Source organism: Elaeis guineensis, chromosome 13 (genome assembly GCF_000442705.2).
Source record: "Elaeis guineensis isolate ETL-2024a chromosome 13, EG11, whole genome shotgun sequence".
Lineage (NCBI taxonomy): Eukaryota > Viridiplantae > Streptophyta > Magnoliopsida > Arecales > Arecaceae > Elaeis > Elaeis guineensis.
In genome coordinates, this window is record NC_026005.2 from 3,014,538 (window position 1) to 3,040,248 (window position 25,711).

At 41.9% G+C, this 25,711-nt stretch overlaps 1 pseudogene; it reads right to left on the reverse strand.

Moving 5' to 3' along the window:
* Window positions 1-991: 991 nt before the first annotated feature.
* LOC105034424 (serine carboxypeptidase 1-like) lies at window positions 992-4,615 on the reverse strand (annotated as a pseudogene).
* Between the last annotated feature and the right edge of the window lie 21,096 nt (window positions 4,616-25,711).

Below are 25,711 nucleotides of genomic sequence, written 5' to 3' on the forward strand. Positions count from 1 at the left end.
AGTTATTTCAAAATAAATCCATTCAACCAATCAAACACATGCAATGTGTAAATTATTGTATAGGATGTTTGTCTATAATAAAATAATATATTTATCCAAATTCCTAAGTGTCTTTACTGAGAAAATAGTTGCCAAAAAAATTTCTTCATCCAGCCCATCTTGGGTAGAGCTTAAGCATTTCTGCAATAAATGACACATTTGAAAGTTTTTTATAAAAATAATTAGCAAATCTGTTTATTATTAGAAAACTTTCACATTGTACAATGGAGCTTCACTCAATGTTTTGTTCTTCTTATGAAATTAGACTCGCTCCAATGGTCATGCTTCTCAGTTCAACGGCTAAAGTATTTGCGAACAAGAATATTTGCAAACATATTCTAATTGTTAAACAACTAGAATATTTTGGGTTTGAATTTTGGACAGTGCAGTCTTATGTATTAGAATCTAAATACATAGATGGATCACCCTCTCTCTCTAAAAAAAAAAAAGGTTTCCTATGGGTTTCCATAGAATGTGCATTGCACATGCCTTCCTATACAGTATCTTCTCACTAAGTTAATGGATTTCCCTACAACCCCCATTCCAATAAACCATCTAAAACTATAACAAGTGCTTCAGACATCCATCTTTTAGCTATTAGCATGGGCTAGACAAAATAAATAAATAAAATTTCAAGCCAACCCAATAATCGGAAACGACTGGTTGCGTTTCATAGTATATGCGCTTGTGCTACTCTACATATGTGTATTGAAGACCATCACCTTACAAGCAGATATATAAAATTTCAATACCTATTCTTTTGTTTCATTCTTTGTAACTTTTCTTGGTATTTGTTATGCAATATAATGTTCATTCCTGGCTTTCTTACAATAAATAGACAATTTTCTCCAATTTGAGTAATTGTTTTGTTATTCTAACAGGATGGTGGGAATCCTTTAGTTTTTCTCCCAAAAAAAGAAAAGAGCACACATTTTCATTACAGAAGCAAAAGTTATTGAAGAACACCAGTTGTTTGAATTTCTTTCACAAATTCAATATATCACACAATCTTAGATAAGACAGAAGCAAAAGTTATTGGTGTCCTCAATCCAAATAAACACAGTTTTAGTTTGATTGGTAAAGATATCAGGAAGTAGGTGGGAGCTCTCCTTTGAGGAATGAGGAGAACATGGTGATGGCTCTCTCAGGTTGGTAGCTTGGAACCATGTGCCCAGCTCCCCTGACTGTTACAAATGTCAGTCCTTTATATCCCACAACATAACCTCCAACCTGTCACATTAATAGATTATATAAGCATCAACTACTTCGATTTTGATCTGAAAATATCACTTCAGTCCTTCATATTTTCAAAGAAACAATAACAAATTTAGAACCATAGGCTGCACAAGTTATCTGCTGCACCCTGCTAAAATTTTCATTGGGCTGTTTCTGAAAACAATTAGAAACATCAAGATAATCACAAGAGATCAGTGTAGAGTTTATACCTGGCTGTTGGAATACCATGGGCGCCATGGACTTCTGATGGGGAGGCCAATATTTCTGATTGCATACTTGGTAGCCGTGATAGACACCACGGTATCAATATCGCCACTGAAAGAAATGAAGAAAAATCTTCTCAGTTACATTTCAGATGTTTTGTCCGGTTGATATGTAAATCATGATTATATGTCAATGGATTAATGAAGATCGAGCAAGAATCAAATTACCTAAACAACCACACTCTTATTCCGCTGGTAATGAGCTGTTTAATTGTCGGTATTGTATTTGGAACCATGTCAACCCATGGCATATCACTGAATGAAACTCAGGAAAGAAAGGAGAGTAAGATGGAAAGGACACGTTAGTAGATGTATCATTGACTAGGTGAAAAACGTAGTTTGAAACCTGCAACTTTTCCATTGGTTTGGAAGTTTTGGAGCATATATGTGAAGAGCCTTCTGCACTTGAAGATTGTTCAGATAAGAGTCGACATAGGAGGGGGAGCACGGATCGAAGTCTGCCATCTGTTCAGTTGAAGGAAGTACATATTTTCAGCATGCAAAATAATTAAATAATGATTGGAGGAAGAAAATATTCTCATGGGAAATCTCAGTTTCCCCTTCAAAATTCTTCACAATTTAAGAAATTGGAATGTGCCATATGTGCTGCAGAGTTCAACAGCCCAAGCAAAGCCTCAAGCACCACTTTTGAGTTTGCTTTCAATTGCAGAAAAGATACGAAATTGGTATCATGCATGACAAGGTAAAGAAAACCATTATCCTGTATTAATTACTTGAAAGTGTTTTAGCTAAGAATTTGGCATCCGTTCAAACTAGTCTACATCCTAATGGTTGCATTCCTCTACATCACAAAGGGTTTTCTCATGTTTGATTCTTCATGTTATTGTTTCCTGTTGCTAGACTTTTGTGATTACAATTAATTTGATGTTTTTTAATCCAAAAACAAACAATCACCAAATATTAGAGAGTCAGACTTGATGTTAACCATATTAGTTTGAAACTCTGTGCAGTCTCTCAAGAGAACCTTTCAGACAAGTGTGGCACTCCATACATGAAGGAAAAACAAAGATATTGTTAATTAATCACTGTCCTCCAGAGCTGATGCTAACAGGGAATGCATCCACAATGTATATACCGGACTTCAAAAGCTTAATTTAATATCAAAGGAATTAATAGCATATATCAGGCTTCACAGGTATGGATGGATGATGATTACTTACCGCGACGCCAGACATGGATGAAGTATTAGAATCGTTGCATAATGGAGCATAGATATTGTAAGGATCAATCTGACCAGCCTCTGAATCAGCATCAGCCAGAGCAGTGCCGCAGTCGTAGGCGCTCTCTATACCAGGAAAGTTGCATGCTTTGCGAAATTTAGCATAGGTCTCATCAGAGATAAGGTTATGATTCCACATAAATTCAAAACCAGCTTTGTCATTCGTCACAGCATCAACATAAGCATTGCCAATCTAGAAGGAGAATTTGACCCATCAATTGAATTGAAGCATTTATAGGAGTTTACAGATAATGCTCACTTACAGCTACTCCCTGAAGATTGATAACAGTCCGGTTGGCCGCTCTATTGTGGCGAAGTATGGTGGATGCAAGCTGCGGCACGTAATGGCCGGCGTAGCTCTCTCCGGTTATGAAGAACTCATGACTTTTGTATTGTGGGAATCTCTCTAACCAATTAACTAGAAATGTGTATGAATCTTCTGCAGTTCTTTTATCTCCATTGATATCATAATCTGAACTAGTGTTTGAATACGAAAATCCTACCCCGGCAGGAGACTCCAAGAAGAGAACATTTGCCACTGACACAATTGTGACAAATAGTTGATATGAGAACATAATGAGTTGTACTATACTTTTAGTATGTATAGCTAATAGAGGATCTCTAAAAAAGATTGCTTTTTTCTTGTTTTTTCTTTTTATTTTTTTTCCTTTCTTTTGGAGAGAGAGAGTGGGGTAAGAACAAGCCAACAAGCCCCAAGAAAATGGGATAGGATAAGAAAAAGAAAGGTTAGGAGGGTGATTCCATCTTCAGAATATTAAATTTGGATATCTCACCATTGTTCCAGGCATACTTGTTTAGGTGAAGTGTTTTTCCATCACTATTCACTCTGAAGGGGCCTAGTTCCAGCATGGCTCCGTATCCGAACGAGGAGCATCCTGGCCCTGAGAATCCCAACATTGACACCAAAAAAAAAAAAAAAACCCAATCAGTTTCTTTTGTTTTATAAAAAGAAAGCAGATAATATCAATTTTAGTGATTGGTGATGGCAGCAACAGATTAAAAATAAAAATGATTCCCTGTTGATTAAACATTGTAATCATCATTGAGGCCACGCCAAGAAGTGCAACCAGAAAAATGGTGACATTGAGGAGAAGCAACAAATATAGAATTGGACAAAATAATTAATTCAATGATTGAATGATTGCTCATCAGCACTAAGGACATTATACAAGTTGTCTTACTTAACATATCATACAAAAAAACTATGGTGTCTATTTAAAAAATTTCTATATGACTCCAAAATCAACAAGGCAACAACGATACCAAGAAAGCCACAATGATTGAAGCTTGAAATATGCTTGGGAATCATCAAAAATGAATTTTGAATAAAAAACTTTGACATGTCTTCACAAAATGAAGACCAAGATGAGAAGTCCTATTGTTCCAAATATCATATAGGTAACAATAGCATCATTCATGCAAGTAATATTGGATCACTTACCTCCATTCAGCCACAAGACCAGAGGCTTTGTTGAAGGTTTGTAATTGGACTCAACAAAGTAATAGAACAGTGCCCTTCCATGCTTCGGGTCGACGGTCACGTAGCCACTATACTGATTAAAATTGACACCTGCAGGTTGCCCAGGCAATGCTTTGATCCTGTCAGCCTCCATTAATCCATCTTGATTGCTAATATAGACCGGCGAAACGGGCACGGTGGCATCCAAATCAGACCATGAATTAGATTGGTGAGGCCACGGAAATCTCTTAGATTTGATCAACCTTCTGAGATGATCAGCTTGGTTAGCCTCAATGTTGTTGGGCATACAAAGAGGCAACAAGAGATGAGAAGCAAAGAGAAGTATGGAGTCATCATGCTTTTAATGATTCCTTCACTCAAGGAATGGCATGGAGAGATGGGGTTTATATAGGCTTCAGGTTATAGGAATTGATGTGCACATTTTATACTGATACAAGGAATCTCTTTTATTAAGCATGATTCCTCATGGACAAAGCCATTATTGTTATCTTTTGGGACCACGTCTCAGTCAAATTGGGAGGTTGGAATGAGGCACCTTACTAATCCATCGTAGCTAAATATACTTCATGCCAAATTAAGCTGGCTAATTTACAAACATAGACCAAGATCTCAATGGAAAACTATTGGCTGCACCTACAAATAAACCGTTAGATTACATCGAACAGCCACGAAATAGTTCGCATTCCAAAATATCAAAGTCCAATTGGGACCTGAAAACAAAAAAAAAAAGAAAGAAGAGATGATTACTTGAAAAAGATTACTTTAATCAAGGATCTCCTTCCCATTTCTTATTTATTGCCATCAACCGGTCTCCAACACTGCATGATGCGCTTAAAACATTCATATATGTCAGATGTGGAGAGAGTAAAGCTGTCAGATCTTATTTACATCCCTTGCAATTTTTCCCTTCTTATTTTCTTTTTTCTTTTTTCTTTTTTTTTTTCTGAGTAAATCTATTTTCCTTTTTCTTTCCTTCTAGTAATAGAACATCAGTTTAGGTCTCGGATCTTGAAGCAATAATATAGAATCACACATCTTAGATGTGGTGAAGAAAAGGCATATGAGACTGTTGAATAAAACTTGCATGCTTGAGGTATATATAGATGTTATTGAAGGAGAAAAAACTTATATGTTCATCTTTTTAAATCAATATCTGAGTTTTCCAACGAGCAGCTGCAATTTATTTATGGTCCTTGCAATTCTTCCCTACTTATTAGTTTTTTCTTCTAATAATGGAATGGTACAGATAGATGTTATTCTTCCCTACTTATCATTTTTTCGTCTAATAATGGAACGGTATATAGAAATGTTATTTTAATACGCTAATCTCTTTTAATTGAGTTTCCTAACAAGCAAATGCAATGCATTTCCATATTTCAACAAATTCTTTCGAGGATTTGCCACAATCAAACCTTAAAAGCTCTATAAATCCCAACTTACAGATTTGGAAAGAATGAGCAATAGAAGGTAACAACAAATTAAAATTGCATACCATAGCTTAAGCATAGAATCTTGAAGATGGCCATAGAAAAGATGCAAGTTTTTATGAAAAAATAGTTGTCATATAAAGACATGCTAAAAGAAAACAATTATTGAGGGAAAGAGAGGGTCAAACATTTGCATAATTCAACAAATTCTTTCTAAGGTTTGCAACAATAAAACCATAAAAATTCTATAATTCAATTGAATAGGATTGAAAATGGACTGGCTAATATCCATCTGAATCTATTTTCATATTCAAATTTATCGGATATGTATAGAAATTTAAATATCCAACTAATATATTATATGGATAGAAAAATATATACGAATATGAATAAACAACTATCCGATCCATATCCAAATATTCGATTCTATATATAATTCTATTTAATTTTATATAGCACTTATTAACTTTTAAGAGAAATATACAACTATATTAACATGCTATTAATTTGGTTTATCATTCACTTAGTGATATCTTTGATTTTGTGATAATAAAGTTTAATTATCCGACTTATATCTATACTTACATTTATACTTCTCAAATCTGATTTGTATCCATATCCATTTAAAACGAATATAAATATAAATTTTTGTATCCAATTAATGTCCATATCTATATTTATATCGATCAGATAAAATAAATATAGATATGGATATATTAGTATATGATTCGTATTCGATTCAATTTCAGCCCTACTATCAATGCTGGCAACTTCTATATAGATTTCAAAAAAATGAGCAATATGAGATAATAAGAACTTAAAATTGCATACCATGACTTAAACATAGAATCTTGAAGGTTGTCATAGAAATGGTGTAGGTTTTCATGGAAAAATAGTTGTCATGTAAAATATGCTTGAGAGAAAGAGATGGTTAAATATTTTCATAATTCAATAAATTTTTTTTTGAGATTTGCAATAATCAAATCTTAAAAGCTCTATAAGTTTTGTTGATGCTGGCAACTTCTATATAGATTTCAAAAGCATGAGCGCTAGAAGGTAACCAGAAACTAAACTTGCATAAATCAGGCATAGAATCCTGAAGGTTGCCATAGAAAGGATTAGGGCTGGAAGTGGGCCGGGTCGGGCCAGGTTATACCCTCGCTCGAGCTCGGCTCGATTTTTTTTTGGGGCTTCGGGTTGGGCTTGGGCCCAAAATTTTCTAAAAGATCCAGGCCCGAGGCCGACCCGAGCTCGAGCCCGAGTCCGACCCGAACCCGATTGGGCCGGCCCGCTGTAAAGGATCGCTCCCGACTTCTCCCGACTTTCGGACTTCTCCGCTCCTAAAATCCCATCGCTCCTCGCCCGCGGTGGGCAAGCCCTCATGTTCTCACCCCTCATCCGCCATCGTCCAAGCTTCCGACGCCCTCTCCAACCCCATCCCCATCCAGCATAACTGGTCTCGATGATGGCCAACCGGACTCTGCGAACCCTAGCTTCACCATGGGCACCACCACGAAGTCAAGCATCTGGTCGAGTAGATTGGTGTAGGTCAGCATGGTTCCGAAATCGAGTTAATTGGTGGTGGAGTTGCCTCAGAAGAGGATGTAATTGAGGGAGATGGAGGGGCTGGAGGCCCAAGCGAAGTAGGGGTAGACATTGATGAAGTAGAAAGAGTGGTGGGGTCGGTGAGCAAAGGAGGGGGCGGATAACGGCATCGGCGATGTCATCATGGAACTGGATGGTGGAGGGGGGGAAGGAGGTCTTGAGGGCATCCATGGTGAGGGTGGTGCCGACCTTCACATTGCGGATGGAGCGAGCACGGAGGGCGTGGTGGAGGTTGGCCATGGCGGGGACAAGGGAGGGTCAGGGGGAATTGATGGAGTAGTTGGAGAGAATCTCATTGTCGACGAGGAGGAAGCGGATGCCGGTCTAGGGGTAGAAAGGGAGGAGGTTGGCGGTGAGCCAAGCATCGACAAGGGACTAGTTTGTGATGAGAGAGGGAAGACCTGGTTGGGGACCATGATGGAGACACGAAGGCACGTGCCGGCGAGGGTGCAAAGGATGGCCTCCATCCACTTCCTGATGTGCCGGTGGTGTGAGAAGATCTTATCCTCACCCTCTCCACTCGGGTCAGACATTCGGGCTACTGATCGGGCTAGCATTCGGGCTCAGGCTCGGGCTGGGTCGGGTCGGACCAAAGATAAGCCCGATCCCAACCCAAAAGATAAATAGGCCCTATATTTAAGTCCAAACCTGATTTGAACTGTTTCGGATCTAACCCGAAGTCTGACCCGAAGTCAGTCCGAGCCCAGTTCCAGCCCTAGAAAGGATGCAAGTTTTTATGAAAAAATAACTATCATATAAAGACGTGCTAAAAGGAAACAATCCTTGAGAAAAAAAGATGATCAAATGATGTGACTATGATCTTTCTCCCCCTCTAAAGAAAGGAGCACATATTTTTTCATAAGCTTCTTGTTTAATGTGGCTTGGCCAGGCAAGGGATTGTGGAGGAATATGTTAAACCAATAGTTTAAAATGGGACAAGAAAAATTTGGATTGAGAAAATAGATCGAAAAACTTGGCTCTAAAGGTGAAAGAAGCAAGTGATCACATGATGCGTACGGCGTAAAAATAATGTATATGGTGTGCGTCTAATGATGTTCATCGATTTTTGAGCATAGGCATTTAGAAATTCTCTTATTAAACTACCTCTCTATTCCATTGCTAGGGAAGCACATGATTTGCAAAGAGAACTATAGATAGAAACATTGAGGAGACAAGATAGACTTAAATATTTGTGTGAAAGAAAGAGTACTAAAGAAACAACCAATAATTTGTTTTTGTTGCTATGTTTCTTTTTCCATTTGAAAACTTCTAGAATAATTTCTATAGTTAATTACTGATTGCTAAAATTTAGTTTGCTAAGAATTGCATAGAATTCTATTATGGGAAAAGGGAATCAAGTAATTATTGTCATGTGTCTATTCTAATCATCTGTTGCAGTCTTAATCTAAATGGTTCCCTAACAACACCTTAAAATGCATACTACCATTGGCAAAAACCAAGCTTCTTTGAGTTGAGGTACTGAGAGGCCATGTGTTCTACTAATAGAGTTGTTCACCAGCCCAATGGCCTACTCAAACTTGAAGCATTTCGGATGGATCTCGGGTAGATTTTGTTGTGATCCAAGTGGTGTGCCCAAGGCCCAGGGGACCAAGGCTAAGGCCAAGGTCCATCATTCATGAGGGCTTCATGGAGGCTTTAGGGCTAGTTGGGCCCTAGGTTGAAAGGCTGTGGGCCTTTCGGGTTCTTGAGGTCTAGGTTATGTGGGCCTCTAGGGACCAACTCTTTATGGGCCAGGTCTGGGCCCAGGATAGGTAAGATTAGGTCAAGTCATGGGTGTATATGGGCTTGGGTTAACCTAATCTCCCATAGAGTTGGTCAAGGGAGTTTTGGGTTTGGGTCACTTGACCCTGTGTTTATATATACATGCACTGTATAGGTTTAATTAAGCCAAGAAATACAGAAATTTTTCTCCCAAGTCTCTCTCTCTTCTCCCTCTCTCTTCAACTATTCTCCATGCCCCAGGAGCAAGAAACCCTAGGGTTTCTTACCGTCAGGTCCCAAAAAGGCAGGAGAAGCAAGGGGAGGCGCTAGCCCCTCCCCCTTTGTGCCACCAGCCCTTTGGTCTCTCCCTCTCTTGCAGCCACCCAAACATCAGATCCAGGATCTAAAATCTCTTGAGAAGAGGTTGGTACAAGTTTCTCTCAGATCTGGAGTTGATCTGAGGTCGTTTGAGGTACGGATGAGATCTCCATCAACAGATCTACAGGAAAGGCTGCAGCAGGACAGATCTGCAAGGTCTGATTCTATCTACCTTCTTCCCTATCTAGAATACCCCGATTCAAGATCTATGAATTGAAAGACCTCGATCCAGGCCTGATCTGGTTGGGTACCAGATCTTAAATTTTTTAGAGGTGATCTTAGAGGCGTTCTTCATCTGGAACGAAAGGCAATGAAGAAGACAGCAACCAGGCTGATTTTGTCAAGGGCCTTCGATCGAGTCCAGAAGTCTCCAGATTTATTCGTTGCTGGTTCTGCTGCACCCAATGTCCGTGGGAGGAGCTGAGATCGTGCTCCAATAGTTGGTATCAGAGCCACGGTGGTGAGGAAGCGGTTTTAAGCACGAGAAGTTGAAGATCCCAAGTGCTGAAAATTTTAACAAGATACCATCAAGGTATATTCTATACTTCTTGATTTTATATTGCTTGTTTGGCTTGGATCCAGTTATGAGCAGCAATATGAAGGTCGATTTCGAGAAGTTTGATGGCAAGAAAAATTTTTTCATGTGAAAAATCCGGGTGGAGGATCTTCTGGTGCAAGCAGATCTGGATCAGGCTTTGGATGAGAAGCCTGAGGGAATGACAGATAGATAGTGGGCATCGTTGGAGAAGAAAGCATGCTCGGTGATCAGAGGATGTTTGGCGGATGTGGCATTGTATTCGGTGCTGGAAGAAAAGACCCCGAAGGGTCTTTGGTCGAAGTTGCACACCATATATATGGGAAAGAATATGTGCAACAAGCTAATGCTGAAGAAGAGGTTGTACAGTCTTCGGATGCAGGAGGGATCTGATGTGATTGACCACATTCAGAGGTTCGACCAATTGTGCACGGAGTTGATGAATATCAGGGTGAAGCTAGATGAGGAGGACAAGTCCCTGTTGCTTTTGTGTTTGCTGCCAGGATCATATGACTCTTTGGTGACTACACTGCTCTATGGCAAGGAGACTCTGAAATATGAGGACATGGTCTCAGTGCTGAGGTCTAATGAGCAAAGAGAAAAGTTGACCAGAGATCGGGCTCCCAGGAGGGTTTGGCAGTAGGGGAGAGGATAGGCAGAGATAGAAGCAAGTCCAGGGGGCGGTCCAAGTCCAGGAAGGGAAAGAAAGAGATGAAATGCTTCAAGTGCAACGAGTTCGGACACTTCAAGCGAGAATGTCCACTATGGAAGAGCAAGAAGGGCGAAAGAAGTGGCTCAGAATCAGTGAGTGCAGTTGCTGGGCAGCAGGTGGAAGATGATCTACTTGTGGTATCAGATGGTCACAGACATTACACAGAGGAGTGGACACTAGACTCTGCGTGCTCACATCACTACACACCACATAGGTCTTGGTTTGCAACATACACCAAGACAGATGAGGGATCAGTGACTCTAGGCGACAATCATCCTTGCAAGGTGGCTGGGATAGAGATAGTCAGAGTGAGGATGTTTGATGGGATTGTGAGAACATTGACAAATGTAAAGCACGTCCAGGAGCTGGAAAAAAATATGGTGTCACTAGGCTACTTGGAACGCAGTGGATACAGCTTCAGCAGTAGGGCTAGAAGCGGAGTACTGAACATCTCCAATAAAGCTATGGTAGTGATGAGAGGCAGGAGGTTGGACAATAACCTCTATCGCATGGAGAGATCTGTGGTGATCGGAGAGTTTGATGCAGCAGCTCAGCACAAGACCAGTAGGGGGCTTACAGGATGTGGCACTACCGCCTAGGCCACATGGGTGACAAGGGGCTGAGGGAGTTGAGTAGGAGAGGACTCATCTCTGATCTGGAGGATGGTGCTACAGGAGAGATCTGTGAGCCTTGCCAGATGAAAAAATAGAGGAGGGTTCAGTTCAACATCAGTACAGCCCGCAGTGCAGTCCCTCTGAAGTTAGTACATACGGATGTGTGGGGACTAGCCCCAGTTTTAGCTAGGAATGGGGCCAGATACTTCATGACCCTGATTGATGATTTTTCAAGAAAACTCTGGATTTACTTCATGAGAGAGAAGTCTGAGGTCTTCACCAAGTTCAAGATCTGGAGAGCTAAGGTGGAGAAGGAGCAGGGGAGGAGCGTGAAGTGTCTGAGGTCAGACAATGGTGGAGAGTACACCAGCAAAGAGTTCCAAGACTACTGTGAGGAGTGTGGGATCTGGAGATACTTCTCAGTTAAGGGGACTCCACAGCAAATAGGGTGGCCGAGAGGATGAACAGAACACTTCTGAAAAAGACACGATGCATGAGGCTGCAGGCAGGGCTTCCAAAGGCGTTCTAGGTTGACACAGTTGATGCAGCGGGTTACTTGATCAATCGGTCACCTCACACCAGGTTGGATGGCAGGCTTCCAGAGGAGGTGTGGTCTAGGAGGACAGTTGGGCTGGGCCATCTACGGATATTTGGGTGCACAGGCTATGTGCACATTGAAGCTGGTGAGCGGAGCAAGCTAGACGTCAGATCACGCAAGACGGTGTTTCTAGGCTATCCGCGAGGAGTTAAGGGATACAGACTATGGGATCCCTTGGAAAAGAAGGTCATCATTAGTCGGGATGTGACTTTTGATGAGGAGTCAGTCCTACGGAGGCGAGCAGGCATGGAGGAGCAGCAGGAGCAGGAGGAGGTCCAGCAGGGGGCTGCTGGACAGCTTACCTCTTTGATTTTGCCTCTTGCAGGTACTATAGGAGGACATGACATTCAGGTGGAGAACCTACCTAAGGTGTCTCCGTAGATGGAGAGGACTCGGACGGATGATCGAGGCGAAGAGGTCCAGCAGGAGCGAGCTGGACCGAGGATTGATATCGGTGTTGCCCTACACAAGTCCAAGAGGATCATTAGGCAACCGGACTGATATGACTTCGAGAAGATGCTGTCATATGCCCTGATGACAGTGAATGGAAACCCATATACGTATCAGGAGGCTATTGAGAGCCAGGACAGAGAGCAGTGGGTCCAGGCGATGTCCGAGGAGATGCAGTCTCTCAACCAGAACCAGACATGGCGATTGGTACAGTTGCCACAGGGGAAGAGGCCCATTGGCTGCAAATGGGTCTACAGTCACAAGGAAGGGCCTTCAGAGCAGGGAGGTATCAGATTCAAGGCGAGGTTAGTGGCCAAGGGATACTCCCAGAAGGAAGGCATCGACTTCAGCAAGGTCTTCTCTCCCATCGTCAGACATACTTCCATCAGAGTGTTGCTGAGCATTGTAGCAGCTCAGGATTTAGAGCTGGAGCAGATGGATGTCAAGACGGCGTTCCTCCATGGGCATTTGGAGGAGAGGATTTACATAGAGCAGCCACCCGATTTCAGGGATCCAGGATCAGAGGGAAAGGTTTGTTTATTGCAGAAGTCGCTGTACGGACTAAAGCAGTCATCGAGGCAATGGTACAAGCGGTTCGACTCCTATGTGCACAGCATTGGACTTTCTAGGTGCGAGTTTGATCCCTGTGTTTATGTTCAGTCTCTTGAGGATGGTTCTAGGGTGTTCCTACTCTTGTATGTGGATGACATGCTTATAGCATACAAGAGTAGGAAGGTTGTGCAGGATCTGAAGGCATCCTTATCTCGGGAGTTTGAGATGAAGGATTTGGGCCCTGCAAGGAAGATCCTAGGCATGGAGATTTTCAGAGATCGAGTCCAGAGGGTGCTGCATCTATCTCAGGGGGGCTACATACAGAAGGTCTTAGAGAGATTCGGGATGAAGGGAGCAAAGCCGACGGAGCTGCCACTTGCCGGTCACTTTAGACTCTCGAAGACCATGGCACCACAGACTAAGGTAGAGGCTCAGGAGATGGAGACGGTTCCTTATGCTTCAGGAGTTGGGAGCTTGATGTATGCAATGGTCTGTTGTAGGTCAGACATCGCTCATGCAGTGAGTCAGGTTAGCAGGTTCATGGTGCAGCCTGACAGGGAGCACTGGAGAGCTCTGAAGTGGATATTCAGATACCTGGTGGGTTCAGTTGGAGTTGGCATCTGCTACGGACAGCGAGGAGGTGCAGTGGGATACTCTGACATGTCCAGGGAGGCTCAGGAGCTGATTGGCGGTTATGTAGATGCAGACTTCGGTGGAATGTGGATACCCAGAGGTCTACGACAGGCTTCATCTTTAGCCTGTATGGAGGTCCTATTTCTTGGAGATCAAGTCTGCAGCCTATCACGGCCCTATCCACTACAGAGATGGAGTACATCGGGCTGACAGAAGCAGCTAAGGAGGCAATTTGGCTGAAGAGTTTGTTGACAGAGATGGGCCTTACTCAGGAGGCCATTAGAGTGCACTGTGACAGCCAGAGTGCACTTCTATTAGCACAGAACTCAGTCTATCATGCAAGAACAAAGCACATCGACATTCGGTATCATCGGATCAGGGAGCTTGTGGAGGATGGCGAGGTGGAGCTGGTAAAGGTACACACCAAGGAGAACCCAGCTGATGCACTTACAAAGGTACTTCCACGGGACAGCTTTCAGAGATGTGTTGAGCTGATTCGGCTGATGGACAGAGTGGAGCTGGTTGAGGCCTTGGGATACCAAGGTGGAGATTGTTGTGATCCAGATGGTGTGCCCAAGGCCCAGGGGACCAAGGCTAAGGTCAAGGTCCATCATTCATGAGGGCTTCATGGAGGCTCTAGGGCTAGTTGGGCCCTAGGTTGAAAGGCTATGGGCCTTTCGGATTCTTGAGGTTTAGGTTATGTGGGCCTCAAGGGATCAACTCTTTATGGGCCAGGTCTGGGCCCAGGATAGGTGAGATTAGATCAAGTCATGGGTGTACATGGGCTTGGGTTAACCTAATCTCCCATAGAGTTGGTCAAGGGAGTTTTGGGTTTGGGTCACTTGACCCTGTGTTTATATATACATGCACTGTATAGGTTTGATTAAGCCAAAGAATACAGAAACTCTTTCTCTCAAGTCTCTCTCTCTCTGCTCTCTCTCTCTCCAGCTATTCTCCATGCCCCAGGAGCAAGAAACCCTAGGGTTTCTTGCCGCCAGGTCCCAAAAAGGCAGGAGAAGCAAGGGGAGGCGCTAGCCCCTCCCCCTTTGTGCCGCCAGCCCTTTGGTCTCTCCCTCTCTTGCAGCCACCCAAACATTAGGTCCAGAACCTGGAATCTTTTGAAAAGAGGTTGGTACAAGTTTCTTTCAGATCTGGAGTTGATCTGAGATCGTTTGAGGCACGGGTGAGATCTCCATCAACAGATCTACAGGAAAGGCTGCAGCAGGACAGATCTGCAAGGTTTGGTTCTATCTACCTTCTTCCATATCTAGAATACCCCGATTTGAGATCTACGAATTGGAAGACCTCGGTCCAGGCCTGATCTGGTTGGGTACCAGATCTTGAATTTTTTAGAGATGATCTTAGTGGTGTTCTTCATCTGGAACGAAAGGCTGACGAAGAAAACAGCAACCAGGCTGATTTTGTCAAGGGCCTTCGATCGAGTCCAGAAGTCTCCAGATTTGTTCGTTGCTGGTTTCGCTGCACCCAAGGTCCGTGGGAGGAGCCAGGATCGTGCTCTAACAGATTTTAGGTCTAGCAAGCTAGGCTGGGCCTAAAATATGAGCTCATCTATCAAAATGGGTCAGACTCAGGTTTTGGTTGGCCCAGCTCAACATGCTCCTTCATTCTCCTACTTCTTATCTTTTTCCTTCCTCTTTCTCCATCCTCCTCCTCCTCCACCTCCTCCTTTTCCCCTTTTTTTTCCCTCTTTCTTTCCATATTCCACATTTAAAAAAGTAAAAAAAATTTGAGCCCGACTCCAAGCCCGAGTAAGTACCAAGCTCAGGCATGAAAAATAGGCCGAAGCCCAAGCCGATCCAAGCCTGAATCTAACTAATTTAGTTATATTTTGAGCTAGCCTAGTCCAAATGCTGCCCCGCCGCCCAATAAATAGTTCTACCTGCTAAGTATGCACCGAGGTTTAAGCCAACTTCCTCTTTGCTTCATTGTAAATTGTGCCTATGATAAATAGGAGTGACTTGGTTGCATGGATCCCATCCCAATAGGTATTTTGGAAGAAGCATATTCTAAGAGAAGTATTGTAAGTATTGTAAGTGAATTATAGAAGAGGTTTAAAAAATTTTAAATACCAAAAGATCAATAGAAGCATTCAAAGAAAAGGAGGAATTTTGAAAATGGAAAGGTTTTCATCCAGGATGATGGCATACTTATATGGCACTTAGGATATATCTTTATGGATGTTAAAGTATTTGCATGTCAATGTGTTGTCCTCTACCTTATCTCTTTTATTTATTTGAATAATCTATATTCCCATCATGCAAAGCAATATCTCAGCAGCCATCAACCATTCAAAGCATAAAACAAAATAAAAGGTAACATCTAAAGTAACATTTAAAAAAAAAGCTATGATGACTATTCCAAAATGCTATGCTCAAACGTAGATGATGGTATGTATTGCGGCCAACTCTCCATCATCTGTCATCAGGAACGAACACCTGTAAGATAACGTTTGCACTGATCGGATTTGTGTCCGATGGAGATCCTCCGATGCTTAAGTTAGAGAGAAAAGTTGGTGAACAGTAGATATCAATATTCAGAGTAGCAGAGTTCTGGCCAGAGGTTGCTTACTAGTCTTGTTTTTCTTACCCCCTTTTATAGACGAGATTTTTGTAACCATCGGATGTGGTCCCGTATTTTATGGCGCTTAATCATCAGGCCATAATCAGGTAGTGAGTCATTAATTTCTCAATTATGGAACCGTGATGTGCGATCGGTAATCATTCATGACGGTTATGGCATATTGAGCAGATTAGCTGACTGTACGTCGGTAGTAGGCACCGCCGTCAGTTAATGATTCTTCTGTATCGTCGGTCACTGGCCATAAGTTAGTGACATTTAATCAATCGATTAATGAAAAATCAGAGTCGTCAGTTCGATCGATGCTCCATCAGAGTTGTGCGTTCGGTCATATTAGGATCGGAGTTGATCAGTCGGAGTCTTACATTCGGTCGGTCGGCTATTGCTGAGTCAGAGTTATGGAAACCAAAGTCAGGGTCAGTGAGTTTACCCCAATAGTTGCCCCCACTCTCAAGTCTAAAGTGATCCAACATATAAATTGTCACGTAGTTTATCACGTTAGATGAAGAAAGTTCTATCACATCAAGTCCCGATTTTGACGTCGCTTCCTCCGAGATACAGGTGATCGGCTATTTTGTCGTATTGGCAGGTACAGTCATTAGTTACACTGATCGAACGATTTGGTATCAGTTGTCAGTGTCAGGCATCATCTCGAAAAGTCGATTCGGTATCAAATGATATGATTCTGACAAGTAGATTTGTTTCACATATCCAGATGTTATTGGGTCAGAATTATTCATGCGGATAGGGATGACGTGGCTTAATCTGAAACAGGTGTGTTGAACCATCCGATCAATGATCGGTCCAGATGTTGCCACATGTCATCATCTGGTGGATCTTCGATTTGACCGCTCTCATCTCGACCGTTGAGGGATCCTATATATAGGGTCACTCTCAACTAAATTTTTATTTTTCACTACTTTTGGTGTAGAGACTCTGCCAGATTGTTGCCCCAATGCCCAAGGTCATCGCTCCCAGCTTTCAGGTCAACTTTGCCTTTCTTTCGAGCCCTTTCTTCTTTCTTTTAAAGTCTTCTGTCTTCTTCAGAGTAATTTTTATGGCTATGGCTTCTCCTTCTCAGGAATCAGTCAGAGAATCTGACTGATGAATCCCAATCGAGTCCGGATGTGGAGTCCTCTTCACTTTTGGGACCAAATATCGAACGGCTCCGGGATCGGATGAACAACCCACCTTCGGGCCAAGTGGCCTTCTACATTGAAGATCTTTGGGTGGATCTTCAATTTTCGATTCCAGAGTTTGTTCAGAATATTTTGGATTATTATGGATTTTGTCCAGCTCAACTGGCACCGAACTCGGTCTGATTGATAATTAGCTTTGCTTTGCTGTGTCGGATGTTGCCGACCATGCCTCGTCCTTTTCTTTTTCGAGCCTTCTTTGTCCTCCGACCTCATCCGAAGGCCCGAGGATAGTGGTTCTTCAATCTCCGAAAAGGTCTTTCCTTTATCATCAGTCTTCCATCATCCATTTATGAATGGAAGAATCAATTTTTCTTTGCTTCTTCTTCCCTTCCTTGGGATTTTTCTTCTCGTTGGGGCGATCCTCGTACCAGCCCCAATGACAATAGTCGAGTAAAGGTTGACAACCAGGAGAATTTTCACCGACTGAAGGACATGTCGGTGCTGAAGCAGAAAGAGCCTGCAACCGAACAGGCCCTTTATGATGCCGGCCTTAGTTCGATTCCTCATCTAGGTATAGTATAGCTGGTTAGTTATTTTTGATTTTTCTTTTACTTGTTGAATTGTACTAACCTCCATTGTAATTGCAGCCATGCAGCAGAGGATGCATGTGTCGAATGCCAACATTTGTCTGCACTTTGTCAAGAAGAGGACAACATCTAAGGTCGAGCCTTCTCAACCATCAAAGAGGCATCAAGCACCGGCTCTAGTCAGTGTTTCGACGTTGGCCGTGGAATTTGATGCCCCATCGGCATCGATTTCTAAACCAGTCTTGGCACTGTCAGCTCCGATAGTGCTCCCTGCTGTGTCGTCCGAGGAAAAGATGGCGAGGAAAACTACCGAAACAACATCGGTAGTTCCACCACCTGAGGTTCAGGCCGAGACAAGAGAGCTCGAACAATCTGCAGCTGCGCCAGTTTCTCCTTCAATTGGGGTGCAGTCAAGCTCAAGCTTCCCCTCACTTTCAAACGTGGGGCCACCGACAACAGATCGGGGAAAAGCTTCGGTGGCATCGGTGGATGATGCAATATCGGAGGGCAATGTGGTGCACTTCAACCTCCAAGTGCCCATCGATGAATCAGCCCTGGCTAATTCTGTACTGGCAAAGTGAGTGTGCCAGGCGACTCCTTCCAACCGATCGGGAGCGTCGGAGGAAACGATCGGTGGTCAAAATATTTTCATCCTTTTATCCGACCATCATCGGGATAAGTCTCTTTAATAAACTTTCTTTCTTCTTTTCTTCTTTTTTTTTTTATAACCCGACTTATCCTCTGTCTGCAGTTGATCTACAACATGTTTGACTTGGAGGTTGGCTACATGAATTTCGTCGATATCCGCAGCACGTGGAAGAATAAGGTGGCAGCCACCGATGCTGAGAAAGCGGCTGCACTTGAACAACTCAAGTCGATAGTGAAGCGGGAAGCCAAACTTCAGGAGGAGGTTTTCTGACTCAATGATGACTTGGCATCCTTGGGGGCCGAACTTGCGTCAGCTCGTGGGGATATTTCGGCTCTTGAATCACAGGTCAAGAGTAAGAAGCATTCTATCCACCGACTTCGATGAGAGCGAGATGGATGCATCGAAGAATTCGAAGCTGAATGTGGACGTCATCGAGTTAGCCTAAAAAAGTTGGCACTGGTTGAAGAAGAATTGTCCTCTGCTCGAGCCAATGCTGATTTGGCCAAGGCAGAAGCAGAGTCGGCAAGAGAAGCTCTAGGTCGGACAGTTGAGAATTTTTGAGGTTCGAAAGAATATAGGGAAGAGATCCTCGAAAATGGCTTCGCTTCGTATTGTGTCGGGTATGAAGACGGTCGAGATGCGGTTGAAAAATTATATCCGAACCTCGACTTGAGCAGCATCATCCCTCCAAGATCGGAAGTAAGAGTTGCTGAAGAAGAAGCCATTTTGATTCAAGAAGAAGCACCGATCGGGCCTGAGATTGTACAAGTCGATGATGCTACTCCTGAGGAAAGGAACGAGGATGGTGCTGAGGCTTAGTCAGTGTACTTTCTTTTTATAATCTGACACTTGTAGTCAGACTTTGGTCCAATTTTGTAACTCTTTTTGATAATGAATGAAAGCATCTTCTTCCAAATTTTGACTCTTGTTTTCCTTGTTGATAATGCCCTACAATGTCTGCAATGTCTGTAATGTGGAATAATCACCAAACATTAATTGGTTGCCCGATCATTCGGTAGGACTTGTAGAATATCCGTTAGTCGCATAATCATTTTGACATACTTAACAAAATTAAGATAACGATTGTAGGTCGAATATCCCGTGCCCGACATTTGGTCAGGCTTGTATGTCAAATTATCTGATAATTGATGACAAGCTGAATATCTTTCGACTGGCCGTAGCCTAGTTGGTATAATTTCAATCCAACCTTGATCGTTTTGGTATTTTTCATTCGCTTAGTTAGGACTAAGTCAGCATATTAGTCTTTCGACTATAGTCAGCTTTTGCAGTGGAAAGCCGACATTGAGAACTAAAGTATTGTCAATAGTTTGATTTTTGTAGTGAAGCTTGTAGTCGATGTCGATTATTGCGAAAGAATCGAGATACAATTATCACTGAACCAGTTGATTCTTCATGTCTAAGTACAGAAAATAACTCGGCTTTGGGAATGAAAGTTGATATTTAGTCGGTAGTTGATAAAATTTATCAAAGACTTGTGATTCTGAAATTCTGATTATATTTCAAATAATGTACATATCGATGATTTTATTGATAATATATTTTCAAATTGTCGGCATTCCACGTTCGGAGAATCATCGATCCTTCGAGAGTTTCCAACCGATATGCATCCGGTCTAAGAGTCTCAGATATTCTGTAGGTCCTTCCTAGTTCGAAGATAGTTTTTCTTCATCCAAAGGCTTTGATACTTCTGCTTTTCTTAAGATCAAATCTCCTGATTAGAAGACCTTCGGCTTAACTCTTGCATTATAATATCGGACTATCCTTTGCTGGTATGCAGCCATCCAAATTTGAGCTTGCTGTCAGAGTTTTAGAAGGAGATCTAAATTGACTCTCCGACATTCAAAGTTGCTCGATTCACAATATTGTTCGACTCTTGTTGATGGCAATCCAATCTCGAGCGATATCATTGCTTCTGTTCCATAAACTAAATTGAAGGAAGATTCTCCTGTCAGTATGGGGGGAGTTGTCTGATATGCCCATAAGATCGGATATAGCTCTTCCACCCAGAGGCCTTTGGCTTCATTCAGTCGAATTTTCAGCCCGTGCAGGATTGTCTGGTTGGTTACTTTCACTTCACCATTTGACTGCAGATGATCGATCGAAGTGAGTTTGTACGTAATATGAAACTTCACACAAAACTCTCTAAAATTTTGGTTGTCAAATTATTGACCCTTATCGGTGATGATGGTGTGTGGCAAATCAGATCTATAAATGATGAATTTCTGAATGAAGTCTTCCAACTTGCTTTCGATGATTTGCGCCAAAGGTTCGACTTCTATCCATTTGGTAAAGTAGTCAATGATGATCACTATAAATTTTCTCTGACCAGATGCTGGGGGAAAAGAACCAAGTGTGTCAATCTCCCATTGTATGAAGGGCCATGGTGCTATAATCGATGCCAGTTAACTAGCCGGTTGATGTTGTATATTCGCATACTTTTGACATGGTTCACATCTTCGGACGAGTTCAGCTGCATCATTTTTCATGGTAGGTCAATAATATCCTTGTCGTAAGACTTTATAAGCTAGAGACTTGCCCCCAAGTGATTTCTGCAAATCTCTTCGTGTACTTCTCTAAGTGCATAGTTGGCATCTGTTAGTCCCAAACACTTCAGCAAGGGAAAAAAGAAAAACCTTTTGTATAGATAACCATTTATCATCACATATTGAGAGGCTGTCCATCGGAGTCGTTTAGCCTCTGAGAAATCCACAGGAAGGGTCCCATCAGATAGGTATTGGATGATCGGATCTATTCAGCTCGATTCGATAGTAAGCTGCAATACTTCCTTGACTTTGTCAATGCTCGACTACTTGAGATATTCGATAAATATTCGATCCAGCGAGTTGAAAGCAGTTGTAGCCAGTCGTGAAAGTATATTAGCCCGAGCATTCTCAGTTCTGGAAATGTGAAAGATCTCAAAATATTTCAAACTTATCGTAATATCTTTCACCTTTTGAAGGTACTTCATCATAGTAGGATCTCGGACTTCAAATTCATCCTTGACCTGTCCAGCAATCAGTTGTAAGTCGGTGAAGATCTTCAAACTGTCAATCTCGAGCTCTTTGGCTATCTTCAAACCGGTCAAAAGTGCTTCATATTCGGCTTGTTTATTTGAGACTTTAAAATTGAACCGAAGGACGTATTCGATGACTACCCCTTCAAAATTTATGAGTATAAGATCGGCTCCACTACCCTGTGCATTAGATGCTCTGTCAATGTGCAGCACCCAAGTCGACCCTAGGTCGGGGTCAGGAGTCGTATCCTCCTTTATTGTATTGTCATCTGTGTCTTCTGGCTTATTGTCAGATATGATACATTCGATGATAAAATCAGCTAGGACTTGTGGCTTCATGGACGGTCGTGGATGATATTGAATATTGAATTCATCAAGCTTTACTACCCATTTTGCCATCCGACCTGACGTGTCAGGTCGATGTAAGATCGCCTTCAGCAATTGATCTGTCAGAACTACAATTGGATGGACTTGAAAGTACGGACGAAATCATTGTGCCAATATAATCAGGGCGTAGATCATTTTCTCTACCCTTGAGTATCAAACTTTGGCATTGTGAAGTACTTTGTTGATATAGTAGATTGGTCGATGAATTCGATTCTCATCCTTCTGGATGAGCATCGAACTAACTGCTTCTGCTGTAGTAGCCAAGTAGAAATATAATGTCTCTCCAACCCTTGGTTTTGTGAGCAAAGGTGGAGAAGCCAAGTATTGTTTCAAGTTTTCGAAGGATTGTCGGTATTTATCTGATCATGAGAAATCCTTCGTCTGCTGCAAAATTTTGAAGAATGACAAGCATCTCTCGACCGATCTAGAAATAAATCGGCTGAATGCAGCAATCCTTCCATTGAGTTGCTGTATCTCTTTCTTTGAACTCTGATGCTTCATATCGATGATGGTTTTGATCTTTTCAGGATTAGCCTCGATTCCTCGTTGTGAAATAAGAAATCCAAAGAATTTTTTGAAGGTTACTCCAAATGTACATTTGGTCGGGTTTAATTTCATCTGATGCCGTCGGAGTGTGCTGAAAGCTTCCTCCAGATCCCGAACATGATTTGAAATTTGGAGACTCTTCACCAACATGTCGTCCACATATACTTTCATATTCCGTCCGATCTACATCTTGAAGATTTTATTGACAAGCCGTTGATAGGTAGCGTCAGTATTTTTTAGACCGAAAGGCATTACTTTGTAGCAGTATATGCCTTTATCAGTCACAAAAGCTGTATGCTCCTCATCTTCTGGTGCCATACAGATTTGGTTATATCCGACGAAGGTATCCATGAAACTCAGAAGTCGGTGGTCGGAAGTCGCATCGATCAATTGGTCAATCTTTGATAATGAAAAGCTATCCTTCGGACAGGCTACATTCAGATCAGTATAGTCGATGTAGATCCTTCACTTTTCATTCATTTTTCTCACCATTATCACATTGGCAAGCCAGTCGGGATATGTAGCTTCTCTGATGAAGCCTGCTGCAAGGAGTTTGTCGACTTCTTCATCAACAACCTTTTATCTTTCAGGAGCAAAAGGCCGTTTCTTTTGTCTCACCGACTTAATATTTGAGTTGATATTAAGTCGGTGAGTTATTATTTTTGAAAGAATCTCGGGCATGTCGGTGGCCAACCAAGCAAAAATATCGGCATTGGCCCTGAGCAATTTTATTAGTTGTTGTCGCTCTGAGTCTGGCAATTGTGATCCAATTCGGATCATTTCTGCAGGATCTTCTTCTTTTAACGGGATGAAAATCAATTATTCAATCAGTTCACCTCTCTCCTGATTTTTTTTTTGGTCCAATTTGTCAACAGGCAAAGAGTCTTCAGGTTTGTTATTTTGGGTGGAGACAAGGAAGCAACGTCGAGCGAGTTGTTGATCTCCATGTATTTCTCTGACTCCATATCTTGTTGAAAATCAGACTAACAGATGGTATGTCGAAATCACTGCTCTCAAGGCATTAAGCCTGGGCCATCCAAGTATGGTATTATAAGTTGAAGGTACCTGAACTACGGTGAATGTTATGAAAATAGTGCTCTGTTGTGGTTCGATCCCAGCGGTTAAAGGGAGAAAGATTTTTTCTTCCACTGTGACAGCATCTCCTGTGAAGCCGACCAATAGTATTGAGACTCTTCTGAGTCGGTCATTCAGCAGTCGCATTAGAGAGAAAGTGAAATAAAATAAAATATCAGTCGAGCTTCCATTATCTATAAGGATTCTTTTTACATCATAGTTTGCTATTGTTGTCGAAACAACAACAGCATCATCATGGAGAGTCTGAATTATTCGAACATCTTCTTTCAAGAAAGTTATTACATTGTTGAGTCATCGTTGCTTTGCCGACTCATCTTCAGAAGTTGCCCCCTGTCCAGTCATCCGGAGATCATGTTGATCACCCCCGCAATCAGTTGATTATTGACAACTTTCTCAGTTTGCAGTTGAGGTTGTCGATCAGCAAGAGATTGAGTCGACGGATCTTTTCAGTATTTTTCAAGGTAGCCTCATCGAATCAGGGCTTCTATCTCATCCCGAGCTGAATGCATTGTTTGATATCGTGACCGTGATCATGATGGAACCGACAATACTTCTTTCGATCATGATTCTTTGGCAATGCCTTCATCAATGGGGGGTGTCGTAGATATTCTGCTCCTTCGATCTTCATAAGAATCTGCGCACGAGGAGCGGAAAGAGAAGTATAGGAGTCATACTTGTCGTAACTCGGCCTTGGACTCCGTCGTCGAGGTGAAGCCCGCTTATTGGATGGTGGCTGACTTGATTCGGTCGGAGCTCCTTCCCTCTTTTGTTTCTTCTTCTTCTGACTTTTATCTTCTGTCTGGTGCTGGTCAGAAGCTTCTTCATCTGTGCACATATATTTGTATACATGCTCCAGAAGTTCAGCACAAGTATGAGGGAGAGTTTTATTTTGAGAATATACGAATTGAGATCCTCTCAGACCTTTTTTCATAATTGAGATAGCTATATTTTCATTGAGGTCTTTGACTTCAAGCATGGCCGCATTAAAATGAACCATAAAATCCCGAAGTGTTTCAGTCTCTCCTTGCTTAATCAAGAAGAGACTATTAGAAGTACGTGACGGCCTTCAACTCCTTCAACTGATGCTGAAGTGAGCCACGAAAGAATGTTCTAGCTATCCGAAAGAATATATACTTTTTGACTGAAGTTCGGAGTGTTAGATATATGCCCTAGATGCCAGATTGGCTGACACATTCCTGTATAAATCTAAGGATAAATTTATAATTTTGACTATAAATAAATAAAAAGATTATTCTACTATCACATTGTGTACATTATATCTGTGATACATCCTTTGAGTTAGTAGGAATGTTAATTCATATTTTTAAGAGTTGAAAATTTAAGACATGAATTTACATAACTAACTCATAAACAGCTCCTGACCATAGGATCATCACAAGGATGGTGATTGATCTGGAAGGTTGGTGTACGATCATTTTTTTAGGGTAGATGTGTCTTGAGTCTATGGTATGGAGATACCAGAGTGAGAGTACAGATATTTATTGAGAATGAGAGTACTGAGCGTGACCACTTCGAGCAGTCATAAGAAAGTCTACCTTCTCGTCGATGACTAGCTTGATGCTGCAGCTGTGTGTCTAATTCTTTGATCTGAGGTGTATCGACAGTTTACTTTGAGTGTATTATAGTTTGACTACACCATAACTCAGTCTCCTAGCCATTCAAATTCTGAGGTGTATGTTGGCTGTAGCATATTCATTGTAGAAACCAGATTGCATCAAGATGGGATCTATCAACCTCGATAGATGAGAGGAGTAGTCCTATGATGATCAAAAGATCGAGTCCTTAAGCCCATGGCCATGGCAGAGTGAAATAATAGAAAAGAATTTTTCATTAAGATTTCACATCGGACTTGGATCGATCGATTGATTCATATGACTGATGTTGGGTTTGACGAGTTCACCTTAATCCTAATTCAGTCGGAACTCATGATAGAGAAACTCAATCACACAGGTAGCTGCACCAAGAGATTCGTCTTCATTTCTGATGGATTGCTACCATATACTGCTAGGTGTCACTGATAGATTTTGGAAGCAATTAGAATGATATTGATGATTGATCATTCTAAATTATTTGAATCAGAAGAGTTCTGGTCCATCGAAAGGAGTTTCGATGATGTCGATGATGAGATCACGACATGTCTCATTACCATA